The 11,035-nt window shown below is 31.9% G+C and overlaps 1 pseudogene across 1 annotated transcript; it reads right to left on the bottom strand.

Annotated features, from left to right (window-relative positions):
- Window positions 1-7,305: 7,305 nt before the first annotated feature.
- LOC146882443 (uncharacterized) lies at window positions 7,306-10,115 on the bottom strand (annotated as a pseudogene). The gene is made up of 2 exons (XR_014985017.1): window positions 9,964-10,115; window positions 7,306-8,987 (listed from the first exon to the last, which is right to left on the bottom strand). The product of XR_014985017.1 is annotated as an uncharacterized LOC146882443 (transcript).
- Between the last annotated feature and the right edge of the window lie 920 nt (window positions 10,116-11,035).

Below are 11,035 nucleotides of genomic sequence, written 5' to 3'. Positions count from 1 at the left end.
TCCAACATAGATTGAGATTCAAAATATGAAAGACATATGCTAAATTTCAATTATTATTAATTTAATTTTTATCCTTTGTTGATTACTGCATACAAAAATATTAATTACAATTTAAAGAAATTAAGTAAAGAGACATTTGTAATATTTTTAAACTTGGATCCTTGTTTTTTTTTATAATGTTTTTAAAATATTTTTTAATTTTATCAACTTTTTTCATTAACATTTGCAAATTTAACAAATAGGTTAAAATACCTTTTTAGTCCCAATTTTCGTCAAGTTTTTTCAAATAAGTTCTAATTTTGGTTTTATGTTCAAATAGGTCTCAATTTTCGTCAATTTTGTTCAATTGGGTCCTTTTTTGCTAACACTGTTTAAATCATTAACGGCCATGAACAGTGACTGCCACGTGTCACTTCGTGGTTTTCTTGAACTTTTTTTATTTATTTTTTTTTAATTTTTTTTTAAATCTTTTTTAAAATTTTTTTAATATTTTTTTAAATGTACACGTGTCAACCCAGGAGCGTGCCACGTGTCACTTCGTGTACATTTAAAAAATTTACAAATTTTAAAAAAAATAAAAATAAATAAATAAAATAAATTAAAAAATTAAAAAAAATCACGAAGTGACACGTGGCTGTCACTGTTCATGGCCGTTAATGATTTAAACGGTGTTAGCAAAAAAAGACCCAATTGAACAAAATTGACGAAAATTGGGACCTATTTGAACACAAAACCAAAATTAGGACTTATTTAAAAAAATTTGACGAAAATTGAGACCAAAAAGGTATTTTAACCTAACAAATATTATGGTTCTAAAAAACTTTTATTTGACACTCTAATTTGAAATGTATACAATTATAATTTTTTTTAAAAAAAATTTGACATTAAAAAGACATAAATTCATTTAATATTGAATATTTGATCATATTTGTTTCTTTTACCATAACTTTTTTTACAAAAAATAATTAATTGATATTGAAATAGTAAGAAAATGAGTACAAATATAGATGTGAATGTATATCCTTACCCGTTGCGCGTTGCCTGGTGGGGATGAGGATGTAATAAAAAATGTTATATTCGTTAAGTATGAATATGAATATGAATATGAGAATGAATTTTACTTTTAAGGATGGGTATGAGATAATGAAATTTGTTTCTGCCGCGCCACTTGTCATCCCTTGAATTGAACCAATTCCTTAATCTATTTACTATACACCTCATGTATCATTTTAAATAGGATAATGATACTTTAACCTGGTAAAAGTTACCTAGTTTTAAGCCGTCTATGTGTCAATCAAGCTGGAAATTTGAAAAGTAATTTTGAATTGCTTATGTGGGACATTTCGTCCTTCTTCCTCAACGAAACATGTAAGACCCAGAAAAAGTTAAATAAATAAATAAATATTTATTTAATATAAATACAATTAAAGGAATCTTAATAATAATTATGCAGGGATTTATAACAAGGAGCAAAGGTAGTTCAAGTGGTTAAGAGTACTTGGCTTTCCTTTGAAAGGAGGGTAAACACGTGGCGATCCGGGCTTGTGGCCTGGTGATGTTGGTAACCGGTGTGAGTGTGTGAGTTGTTACTCGTACGGATGGTTTCAACTTAATTAGGCAATCACGGGTTTGGCCAGTGGTGGTGGTTCGTAACATGGCAGTGACCATGTTTTCTAGAATCGAAGAATAGAGGTTCTTCAATGAGTGTGATCGTGTAATTCGTTACAAGGAAACATATGATGTTGCAGGTGAAGCTAGTGAGACATAAAGTCGGAGAGGGGCAACATGAGAGTTTTATTTTATGGTTTATATTTAAAATTTTTGTAAACACGATTTACTATCAGTTTTTTAATATGTAAATATTGAGTTAAATTATGGATTTTGGTTTTAGCGAGCGCTAATAAAGTTTATTTATTTTCCCACGCTTTGGAAAAGAGTATTGCTAATAAATGCAAGTTTGATATTAATTATATTTTATTTATTTAAATTAATAATATCCGGTTGAGATGTTACAAAACACACCACAAGCACTTTCATCCATTTTTCTCTTTCATTACTTGCGTTCAGAACCTCCATCGTCTTTTAGAAACATCACGACAATTACTTGTAATTCGTTACAAGGAAACATATGATGTTGCAGGTGAAGCTAGTGAGGCATAAAGTCGGAGAGGGGCAACCTGAGAGTTTTATTTTATGGTTTATATTTACAATTTTTGTAAACACGATTTACTATCAGTTTTTTAATATGTAAATATTGAGTTAAATTATGGATTTTGGTTTTAGCGAGCGCTAATAAAGTTTATTTATTTTCCCACGCTTTGGAAAAGAGTATTGCTAATAAATGCGAGTTTGATATTAATTACATTTTATTTATTTAAATTAATAATATCCGGTTGAGATGTTACAAAACACACCACAAGCACTTTCATCCATTCTTCTCTTTCATTACTTGCGTTCAGAACCTCCATCGTCTTTCAGAAACATCACAACAATTACTTTACTGCGTCGCTCCGTGCACCATGTGCACTCCTCGCGCTTGCCTTCCGCCGCCAAATTATCGTCGGACTAGGTCTTCAATCTCATCAAGGAAACTACTCCAACATCGGAGCTCACGTCCTCTCGTCGTTGTGTCGACGAGGATCATTTCCTTTGTTGTTGTTATCACTTATAAGGTCCTACTTCTCCCTTTATGTTTCATTTTTTATTGGTGTGGTGAGGGTTCTCATAATATTCATGGGCTCGTCTTTCTAGGGTGCATAGCTTGTGCCACTCCTACCAGGGGCGGATCATTTAAAGGGCAGGGAGGGGCTACAGCCACCCAATATTTTTGAATGTTTTTTAAGTTATATGTATATTTTTTATTTGTTTTTAAATTATATTTATATTTTTGAAATTATTTTAAATTATATATATCTTTTAAATTTTTAATTTTTAAAATAATTATATGTAGTATATTTTAGAAATTAATGGAAATTAAATATTGTGACTTTTTATTTCCTTTATAAAACACAACATTTAATTTTAACAAAGTTGGTCATCTAGTTTTTTTTAGTCTCAATTTGGTTCCGATTTTTGAAAAAGTTGATGCAATTTGATCATTTGCATTAAATTTGTTGAAGCGGACCAAAATATTTTTCATTAAAATTAACACAAGGATTATGTTAATTGCACCAACAAAGCAAAATATCTTTATTAACCGTTTCAATTTTCAACAAATTGAGACTAAAAAAATATTAGACAACCAACTAGACATTTTTGGACAAATAAAGAAACATAAAATAATAATTAAACTAAATATTTATTAAGATAATTTTTATTTCTTTCTCATTGTCTTTCTAATTTTTCACAAATTGTATTCATCACTCATTCTCATATGTTTTCTTTTTGTTTTTGAAGAAAAAAAATTAGACACAAACTCTTTTTTTTCTAATTTCTCATTTGTTTTCTTTCTTTCTTGAAGAAAAAAAGGTAACTCTCTATCATCTTACATTATAATAAAATATTAGTTTAAGAGTTATTAAAATGATTTTTTATCTCACAAGCCTTTTGCAAATTCATTTTTTATGAATATATAAGAAAAAAAATTGTATTCTAATATTATATTCGAAACAAATATTTATACAGATGGAAAATAAAATAATAGATTCATTTTTTTTAAAATGACAAAAGGGAAGCTATTCGTGAAGATGAGAACAGATACATTCTACTTCATATAATTTGAAACATTATACTAATGATCTAATTGTTTAGTTTAAGAAATTATTTTTTGAAACATTATACTAATAATCTAATCTAATGATAAAAAAATATATTATTTTGGTCCCTCCAAAACTTTTGGTCAAGATCTGCCACCAACTCCTATTCCAATATGCAAGGAGTGGTTCATTTTAACATTCTCCGGCTAGGTCTAATGTACAATTTGTAAATAAATATAAATGTTATTGGGTACTTAAATGGACTGACCATGGATCTTCACTCTCTTGTACGGTGAGCTAGATCTCTCCTCACCCGTATGATTTCTGCTCACTACTTTCCCTTGAAAGCATTTGCCTTACCATTCTCTTCTGGAAATCCAATCCACCAAGATCATTTTACCAATCAACAGAATGTAAAACACATTAAAAGCATCAGGAACCAACAACATTTATATTTATTTACAAATGGTACATTAGGCTCAGCCGAAGAATGATAAAATGAATCACTCCTTGCAGATTGGAGTAGAAGTGGCACACGTTATGCACCCAAGAAAGACGAGCCCGTGAATATTATGAGAACCCTCACCACACCAATAAAAAATGAACCAGAGAGGGAGAAGCAGGACCTCATAGGTGATAGCATCAACATGGGAAATGATCCTCGTCGACACAACGACGAGAGGACGTGAGCTCTGATGTTAGAATAGTTTCCAGGACGAGATCAAAGATTCGGTTCAACAACAGTCTGGTGGCGAAAGGCAAACGTGAGGAGTGCACATGGTGGTGCGCGGAGCGGCACGATAAAGTAGTTGTCGTAAGCAATTCAAAAAATAATTCAAAATTACTTTTCAAAATTCCAACTTCACCGAAACGTAAGAGGGTTAAAAGTGGATAACTTTTATAGATTTAGAGTATTATTATCCTTTTAAATAATGTAGACTTAATTAGTAATTCAATTTCCTATATTTAGATCTATAATTTACTTTGTTACCTATATTATTTATAACTCAATTGATTACTATTATCTTTTAAAAATAGTCAATTTGGTATTTTGACACTAACAATATATTCTAAAGGGTCACTTATGAAAATTTGAGTCATCTTTTGTCTTAAAAATTCTTTTATTTTTTTATCATTTTTTTCTCCCTCCATCTCAAAGCTATGCTCATAAGCCCGAGAGAAAAATTTCTCCCATAAAAGGGAATCTCACAAAACATAAAGGAAGAAAACAAAGGCAAACAATAATAAACTAAAGCAAAAGGAAAATGTCAAAACCTAAAAAAAAAATGCTCCAAACCAAACCTTGCTTGGATTTCTTAAATCCACCATTGCAGTTGAAACCGAGTTCAAGCCTTCCCCTTTTGCGAGTATTTGCAGGAAGAGATCCGAGATAAATGGCGAGTTCTACGTATGTAAGACTGCGGAGAAAACCTTAACTTACAACTGATGAGAGGAAATAAAAAGAAGAAACATTGATAGACAATGAATGAGGAAAAAACCTAATCCAGATTTAGAAGAAGAAAAAAAAAATGAAGAAAAATCAAAGAAATTTATGATCCAAATTGTACGTTAACATCAACTTACTGAAAGAAACAGTTTAATATAAAGACCAAAATAATCATAAACCTAAATATAAATAACAAATTAGTAATTAAATCACTAATATATTACTAAATTTGATTCACCGTTTACGTCAGAAAACAATTATACTAATCTCATAAATTTAACCAAAAACATGTATGTACTGCACCTAGGCGGTCAAAATCATTCACACTTTTCATCCTTTGTCGCTATGTCTCCATCGACAAAGGCTGGAGGACTGGTGTACTGCACCTAGGCGGTCAAAATCATTCACACTTTTCGTCCTTTGTCGCTATGTCTCCACCGACAAAGGCTGGATGATTGGTGTACTGCACCTAGGCGGCCTAACACAACTATACGGTAAAACCCGCCTACATAAAGCCCTACAAGCATGCAAGCATTTATCAAATGAATCAAGCGGACAAGCGTAAGCGGCTCAAGCCGCATACTTTAGAAGACGAAATGAGACCTGTCGACCCTTACAAACTTAAAGCATTAGAAGCAAGGCCCCTAAGGCCAACAATGATCGAACTAAGGGGCCTAGGCTAGGCCTAGGCCCACCTACGGCCCACTTACGACCCAACCAAAGGCCCAGCCAATGACGTGACCAAACATAATTAATAAACTATAAATACACATAGACCCTAGTAATTAAAGGTACGCATTCATTAATCCCTTAATCACAAGATTTGACTTTCTGAGAATCGTTTGGCTGACTTGAGCGTCTTAGTCTTCTCTGCAAGTAACCCCTCTTGGGTCCAAGTCAGTCCAAGTCGTGATACCAGCAGATGGCATGCGCGAGCCGAGGAGAAATCAACTAGAGAGATTGTGGATTGAGGTAAGGTGATGTTTGTGTCTGACTTCTCTTATTTGTTCTTCACATAAACAAACAATGTATAATAGGTACATGTTATATTATAAATTTAACTGTATCGATGCACTACACACTATTTTACACACTTGAAATTTTTTAAATAAATTGTCATACTTATGTATTATATTAACTTATCCAAAAAAAAATTTACACTCCCACACGTACATTTTGAGTGGGAATTCTTAGTGAAATTATTGCATTTTATAATAATAATAAATAAATAAATAAATTGAATTTTGACTATTCAATAATTGTACCATTCAATATTTTTTGTATATATTAAATTTCAACACAATAAATATTTTTAAAATAACGACAGTTATGTTTAATTCCCAGTAAAAAAATATATGTACAAAAAAAAACTATCACAAATAGGTAAAGGAATAAATATGTATTTGTACAGTATACATAGACCATTAGTGCTCTTACTTTGATTTTTTAAAATATCTATCACTTTATTTAATTTTTTAAACTTGGTTTCAAACATTTTGAATTAATTTAGAAAACAGACTAAAAATAAACTTAAAAGAGAATTTACTCAATAAAGTCTAATTGCCTTCTACTGCTAAACGAGTGCGTCAAAGAATTTGACCCAAAATTGTTTTAATTTAATTAATGATCTTAAAATCAAATTTTAAATATATAACTATATTATATACCTTAGAGGAAAGTTTTACAATTTATAAATATCCTACTCGACTTCAGTGGACAGTGTCCCATAAATAATTAAGTAATCTTTAAAATAATTAAATATAAAATATTATCCAAATTTAAATGAAATAATATTGTATGAAAATAGTTAATAATGCACCCAAAGATATGATCATCTACAGGTAATGTAGAATAAAAACCGTAAAGATATCTCTGCTAAATGGTCTAGCAGCACCTCAACTAAATACGCAAAATCAGCATTTTCTATTCATTCCATGACTGCGACTGCGGCTCCTTCCCTCGTCTTTCTCCCAATGCGTGCACGTCGTGAAAACACAACCAAAACCAAAAACACGCTATATCTCCTTTTTGTCTCTCTTCTCTTTTTCACACCCCAGAACATTATCCTACCCTGTATATAATTTCTTTTCACACCCAAAAGATAACTAGAAATGAAAATAGAGAAATCATGTCATCTACCAAACCAACAGCAGAATCCAAGACTACAAGAAAAGAAATGAACATAGTGATTTCATCAACATCAACTACCAATGTAAGTGTTTGACCTAATTCGATAGGAAAACAATATTCTGTAATAATGCTCAACAAGAATAAGAGAACTGCAAACAAAATTTATAGTACGCAAAGATCTACAGCAAAAAAAACTAAAATGAGGAGACATGGGTGAACGTAAATTTAGGAAGCTGTAACGGCATGACGCTTTTGCCCAGCAAATGCAGTTCTTTATATCCACTCCTGTAGTGCTCAATTGAAAAGCATAGTTGCCGGATGGCCTCCCTCTTCTCCTCAGCCCTGTCAGAGATCACAGAATTCTGCCGAGTCACCTCTTTCTCAAGCTCATCAACTTTTAGTTTCAACTCATTTACCACATTCAGTGTAGCAGCAGATCCTCTCATCAGCTCAGCCTTTTGTTCGCGTAGCTGGATTAACTCTCTTTCCAGGTTAGCAATATGATTGTCGCGATGTCTTGTCTCAGCCATAAGGTTATGAATCTTTGCGTTGGCCTCATCTTTTTCAGTCATGACCATATCATACTTCTGCTTGTGCTGGTCAAATTCCCTATTCACAGCTTCATGATCGTGTCTTCTCTGATTAAGTTCTTCCTTCAAACAACTGATTTCACCTTGCAGAACCGTTTGTTGGGAAACAAACTGCTCTTCTATTTTCAATCTTTCAGCTTCAATTTGCCTTGATTTGTTTTCTAACATGTGGCTTCTAGATTCATATTCCTCAAGTCTAGAGCCCAGCTGTATGTTCTCCTCTGATAAACGTGCAACATCAGAATGCAACTGATTTTTCACCGATGAGAAGTGTGCTTCGGCTTCAAGCATTTGAGCCTTCAATTTCTGCACCTCAAGTTCATTATTGGTTTCATTATCTTTGTACCATGTAAGCCTGTCTTCTAAGTCCCGCATCTGCTTTCTCTCTGAATCAAGTTGGCATTCTAATGTCACCACATTTTGCTGTGTTACTTCAAGCTGACCTTGCAGCTCCCGAGTACCAGATGTGCTGATATTAAGTTCCTCTTTTAATCTAGCAATTTCATCATATGATATCTTAAGGTGTTCTTCAGCAAGCTTTAGCTGTGCGACCAACTTCTCAATTTTGAGGCTGCAATCTGAAACATGTGTTTCCAAATCAACGGTCTTTTTCTGCAACTCCAGCACCCGTCCTTTTTCATACTTAAGATTTTCATCTTTTACTTGTGATTCTACCAATGCATTATTAAGCTGACCCTCACTTTTTTCAATTTGAATTTTCAACTTGTCAATCTCTTCTTCTGAGAGCTTAAGTTTAAAGTTGGAAATTTTCAGCTCTTCCTCATTTTTTAGGAATGCTTTAAGCAATTCATCATAAGTTCTACTCTCAGTCTCCCAGGATATCTCATCGGCTTTTTCCTCCCCAACTATTTGAATTTGTTGCTCTGAATCTGAAGATAATGAGGACGAAGAGGAAGGTGATCTAGAGCCCTCTTTCATAGAAGCCACAGAACTATCACCACCAGAGCTAGGGGAAGAAAACTCTATATTGACTGGTTGAAGGCCAGATTTCAGCAACAAGTGTTTCGGATAGGGAGTATAGTATGGTGTCCCCGATACATTCTCTTGATCATCGAAACCTACACTAGAATTTTCAGGGTTCTCCATCTGGGGTTAAAATCAATACTGCACTCGAAGAAAAACGAAATATATATGAATTATCATTCCAATCGTCAGCAATCAACAAACGACAAGGAAGAAATCTGTCAGACTACAGAAATTTTGAGAAGAAATCGATACATCATGAATAATAAATCTGGACTGCAAAAACACCCAATAATCAGCTATCACCGTTTTTTCTTTCTTTCTTTTCCATAGATATGAATTAGATATAAAACAATATCTTAAAAATTAAACTACGGCAAAAATCCAATTATTCACTGAAATTTCAAAACTCTTCTTCAATCAAGATAGATGATATACTTTGATTGAATCTGAACCCTCCAAGAGCAAAACTGACAGGAGGTATACTATGTTCCATAAAACCGTGTTTAATGGAATATGTGAGCATACAAATTTCCAATTCTCTTCCTTCCGCGGTCAATTCCATTACTTATCTCACAAATGATTACTGCTTGCGGAAATCACAGAATTACACCCTAACTATTATTAGTCCAGTTCTGAACGTTTTCTAATTTGCTACTCGTACCTATGTATTATTATTATTATTATAATTGTACAAAATAATGCATAGAACACACACAACAATCAATCTGAATTTTAAGCCTTGCGTCACAAAATCACAAGAAACAACTTGCTGAACATGTTACCTTACAAATAATTAATGTATGTCAAAGTTTATTTACAAATATCAACCACGATCTACGTTATCCAGACTCAAACTCCACAACAGGAACAAACTAGAGTTAACTTACACTAACAAGGCTCTCACACACGAATGAAAACGCAAACGGCATAAAATTAAGCATGATTTAAAAAAACATCAATTGAAAAAAGACGGTTAAACAATATGAAGTAAGTAATGAGGAGTTAGTTAGGATGAATCGGAAATAATTGAGAATGAGAAAGAATTTGTAAAAGCAGAATAATATAAAAAGCAATCGGCAGGAGGAAGATGTGTATGGAGTTGAGTGAAGCGTACCGTAGCGAGTGGCGGAGAGATCGGAGAAAGAGAGAAGATTGGAGAGAGAAAAGTATGAGAAGAAATAAGAAAAGCGAATGAATTTTGGGTTATAAGACAGAGAAGAAGAGACCGAAATGAAAAAGGGATGAGAGAGTGAGTGAGTGACAGAGAGACACGGCCCCTCAATTTCTGGTATCTATCCCGCCTTCTCAAATTTCAATTCCATCTATTTTCAAAATCGAACACTGTAGGTAACAAACAACACTGACGTTGACCTAGATATTCAACCTCATCACATTCAACTAACCCATTTTTTTTTTTTATGTTTAAATATTTTCAAATCTCTTTCTATCTTTATCTCATTGCATAATACCACATGAGTATGTTTATTAAAGACTAGATAATCCAAATTAATGAAACAAAAACTATTTTTTAGAACGCTGAACAAAGGGAAAAAATTAACCCTATTAAATTGAGATGCACAAGTTAAATTTAAATTTCATTATTCCTAATACTGACTTAAATATATATATTTTTAAGTGTTTGTATCTGCTTTAACTTCTCGTAACTTGACATGCATTACCTTTATTTATTACTATAAGCAGATATATTTGAGTTAATGTAATTAAATTATTTTTAAGTATGTACTTTGGGAGCAGTATACTTAATTCGAGTAAGTGAGATAATTGAACATACTTTGCTTTAATACTTTACTTTTATTTTTTAATACATTGTGAATAGTAATTTATTGAATGGAATAAAAAATAAGATTAAAAACAATAAAAATCGTTGGTGATTTTGTTCATAATGTACTAAACAAATTATACATAATTATATTATTTTCATAAAAATAATATGTTAATTACATGTCTGAAAACCACGTAGCTATTTTAATTTAAAATATTACTTATCATTTTAGTTAATATTTCTCTACTTTGTATGCTAAAATAATTATAAACTCGTTAAAAAAATATTAAAAGAATGTCCTAAATTCAAAAGTAATACTTTTAGAAAGATTAAAATCAAAAAAAAGATATCTCTATATAAATTTAACACATATCTTTATTATTATTTTTTTCCATAATGAGTT

This window comes from Vigna unguiculata, chromosome 10 (assembly GCF_037176805.1).
Source record: "Vigna unguiculata cultivar grain cowpea cultivar isolate G323 ecotype 2 chromosome 10, ASM3717680v1, whole genome shotgun sequence".
NCBI classification, from domain to species: domain Eukaryota; kingdom Viridiplantae; phylum Streptophyta; class Magnoliopsida; order Fabales; family Fabaceae; genus Vigna; species Vigna unguiculata.
Note: the sequence above shows the minus strand (reverse complement) of the source record. Positions and strands in the feature narration are given on the sequence as shown.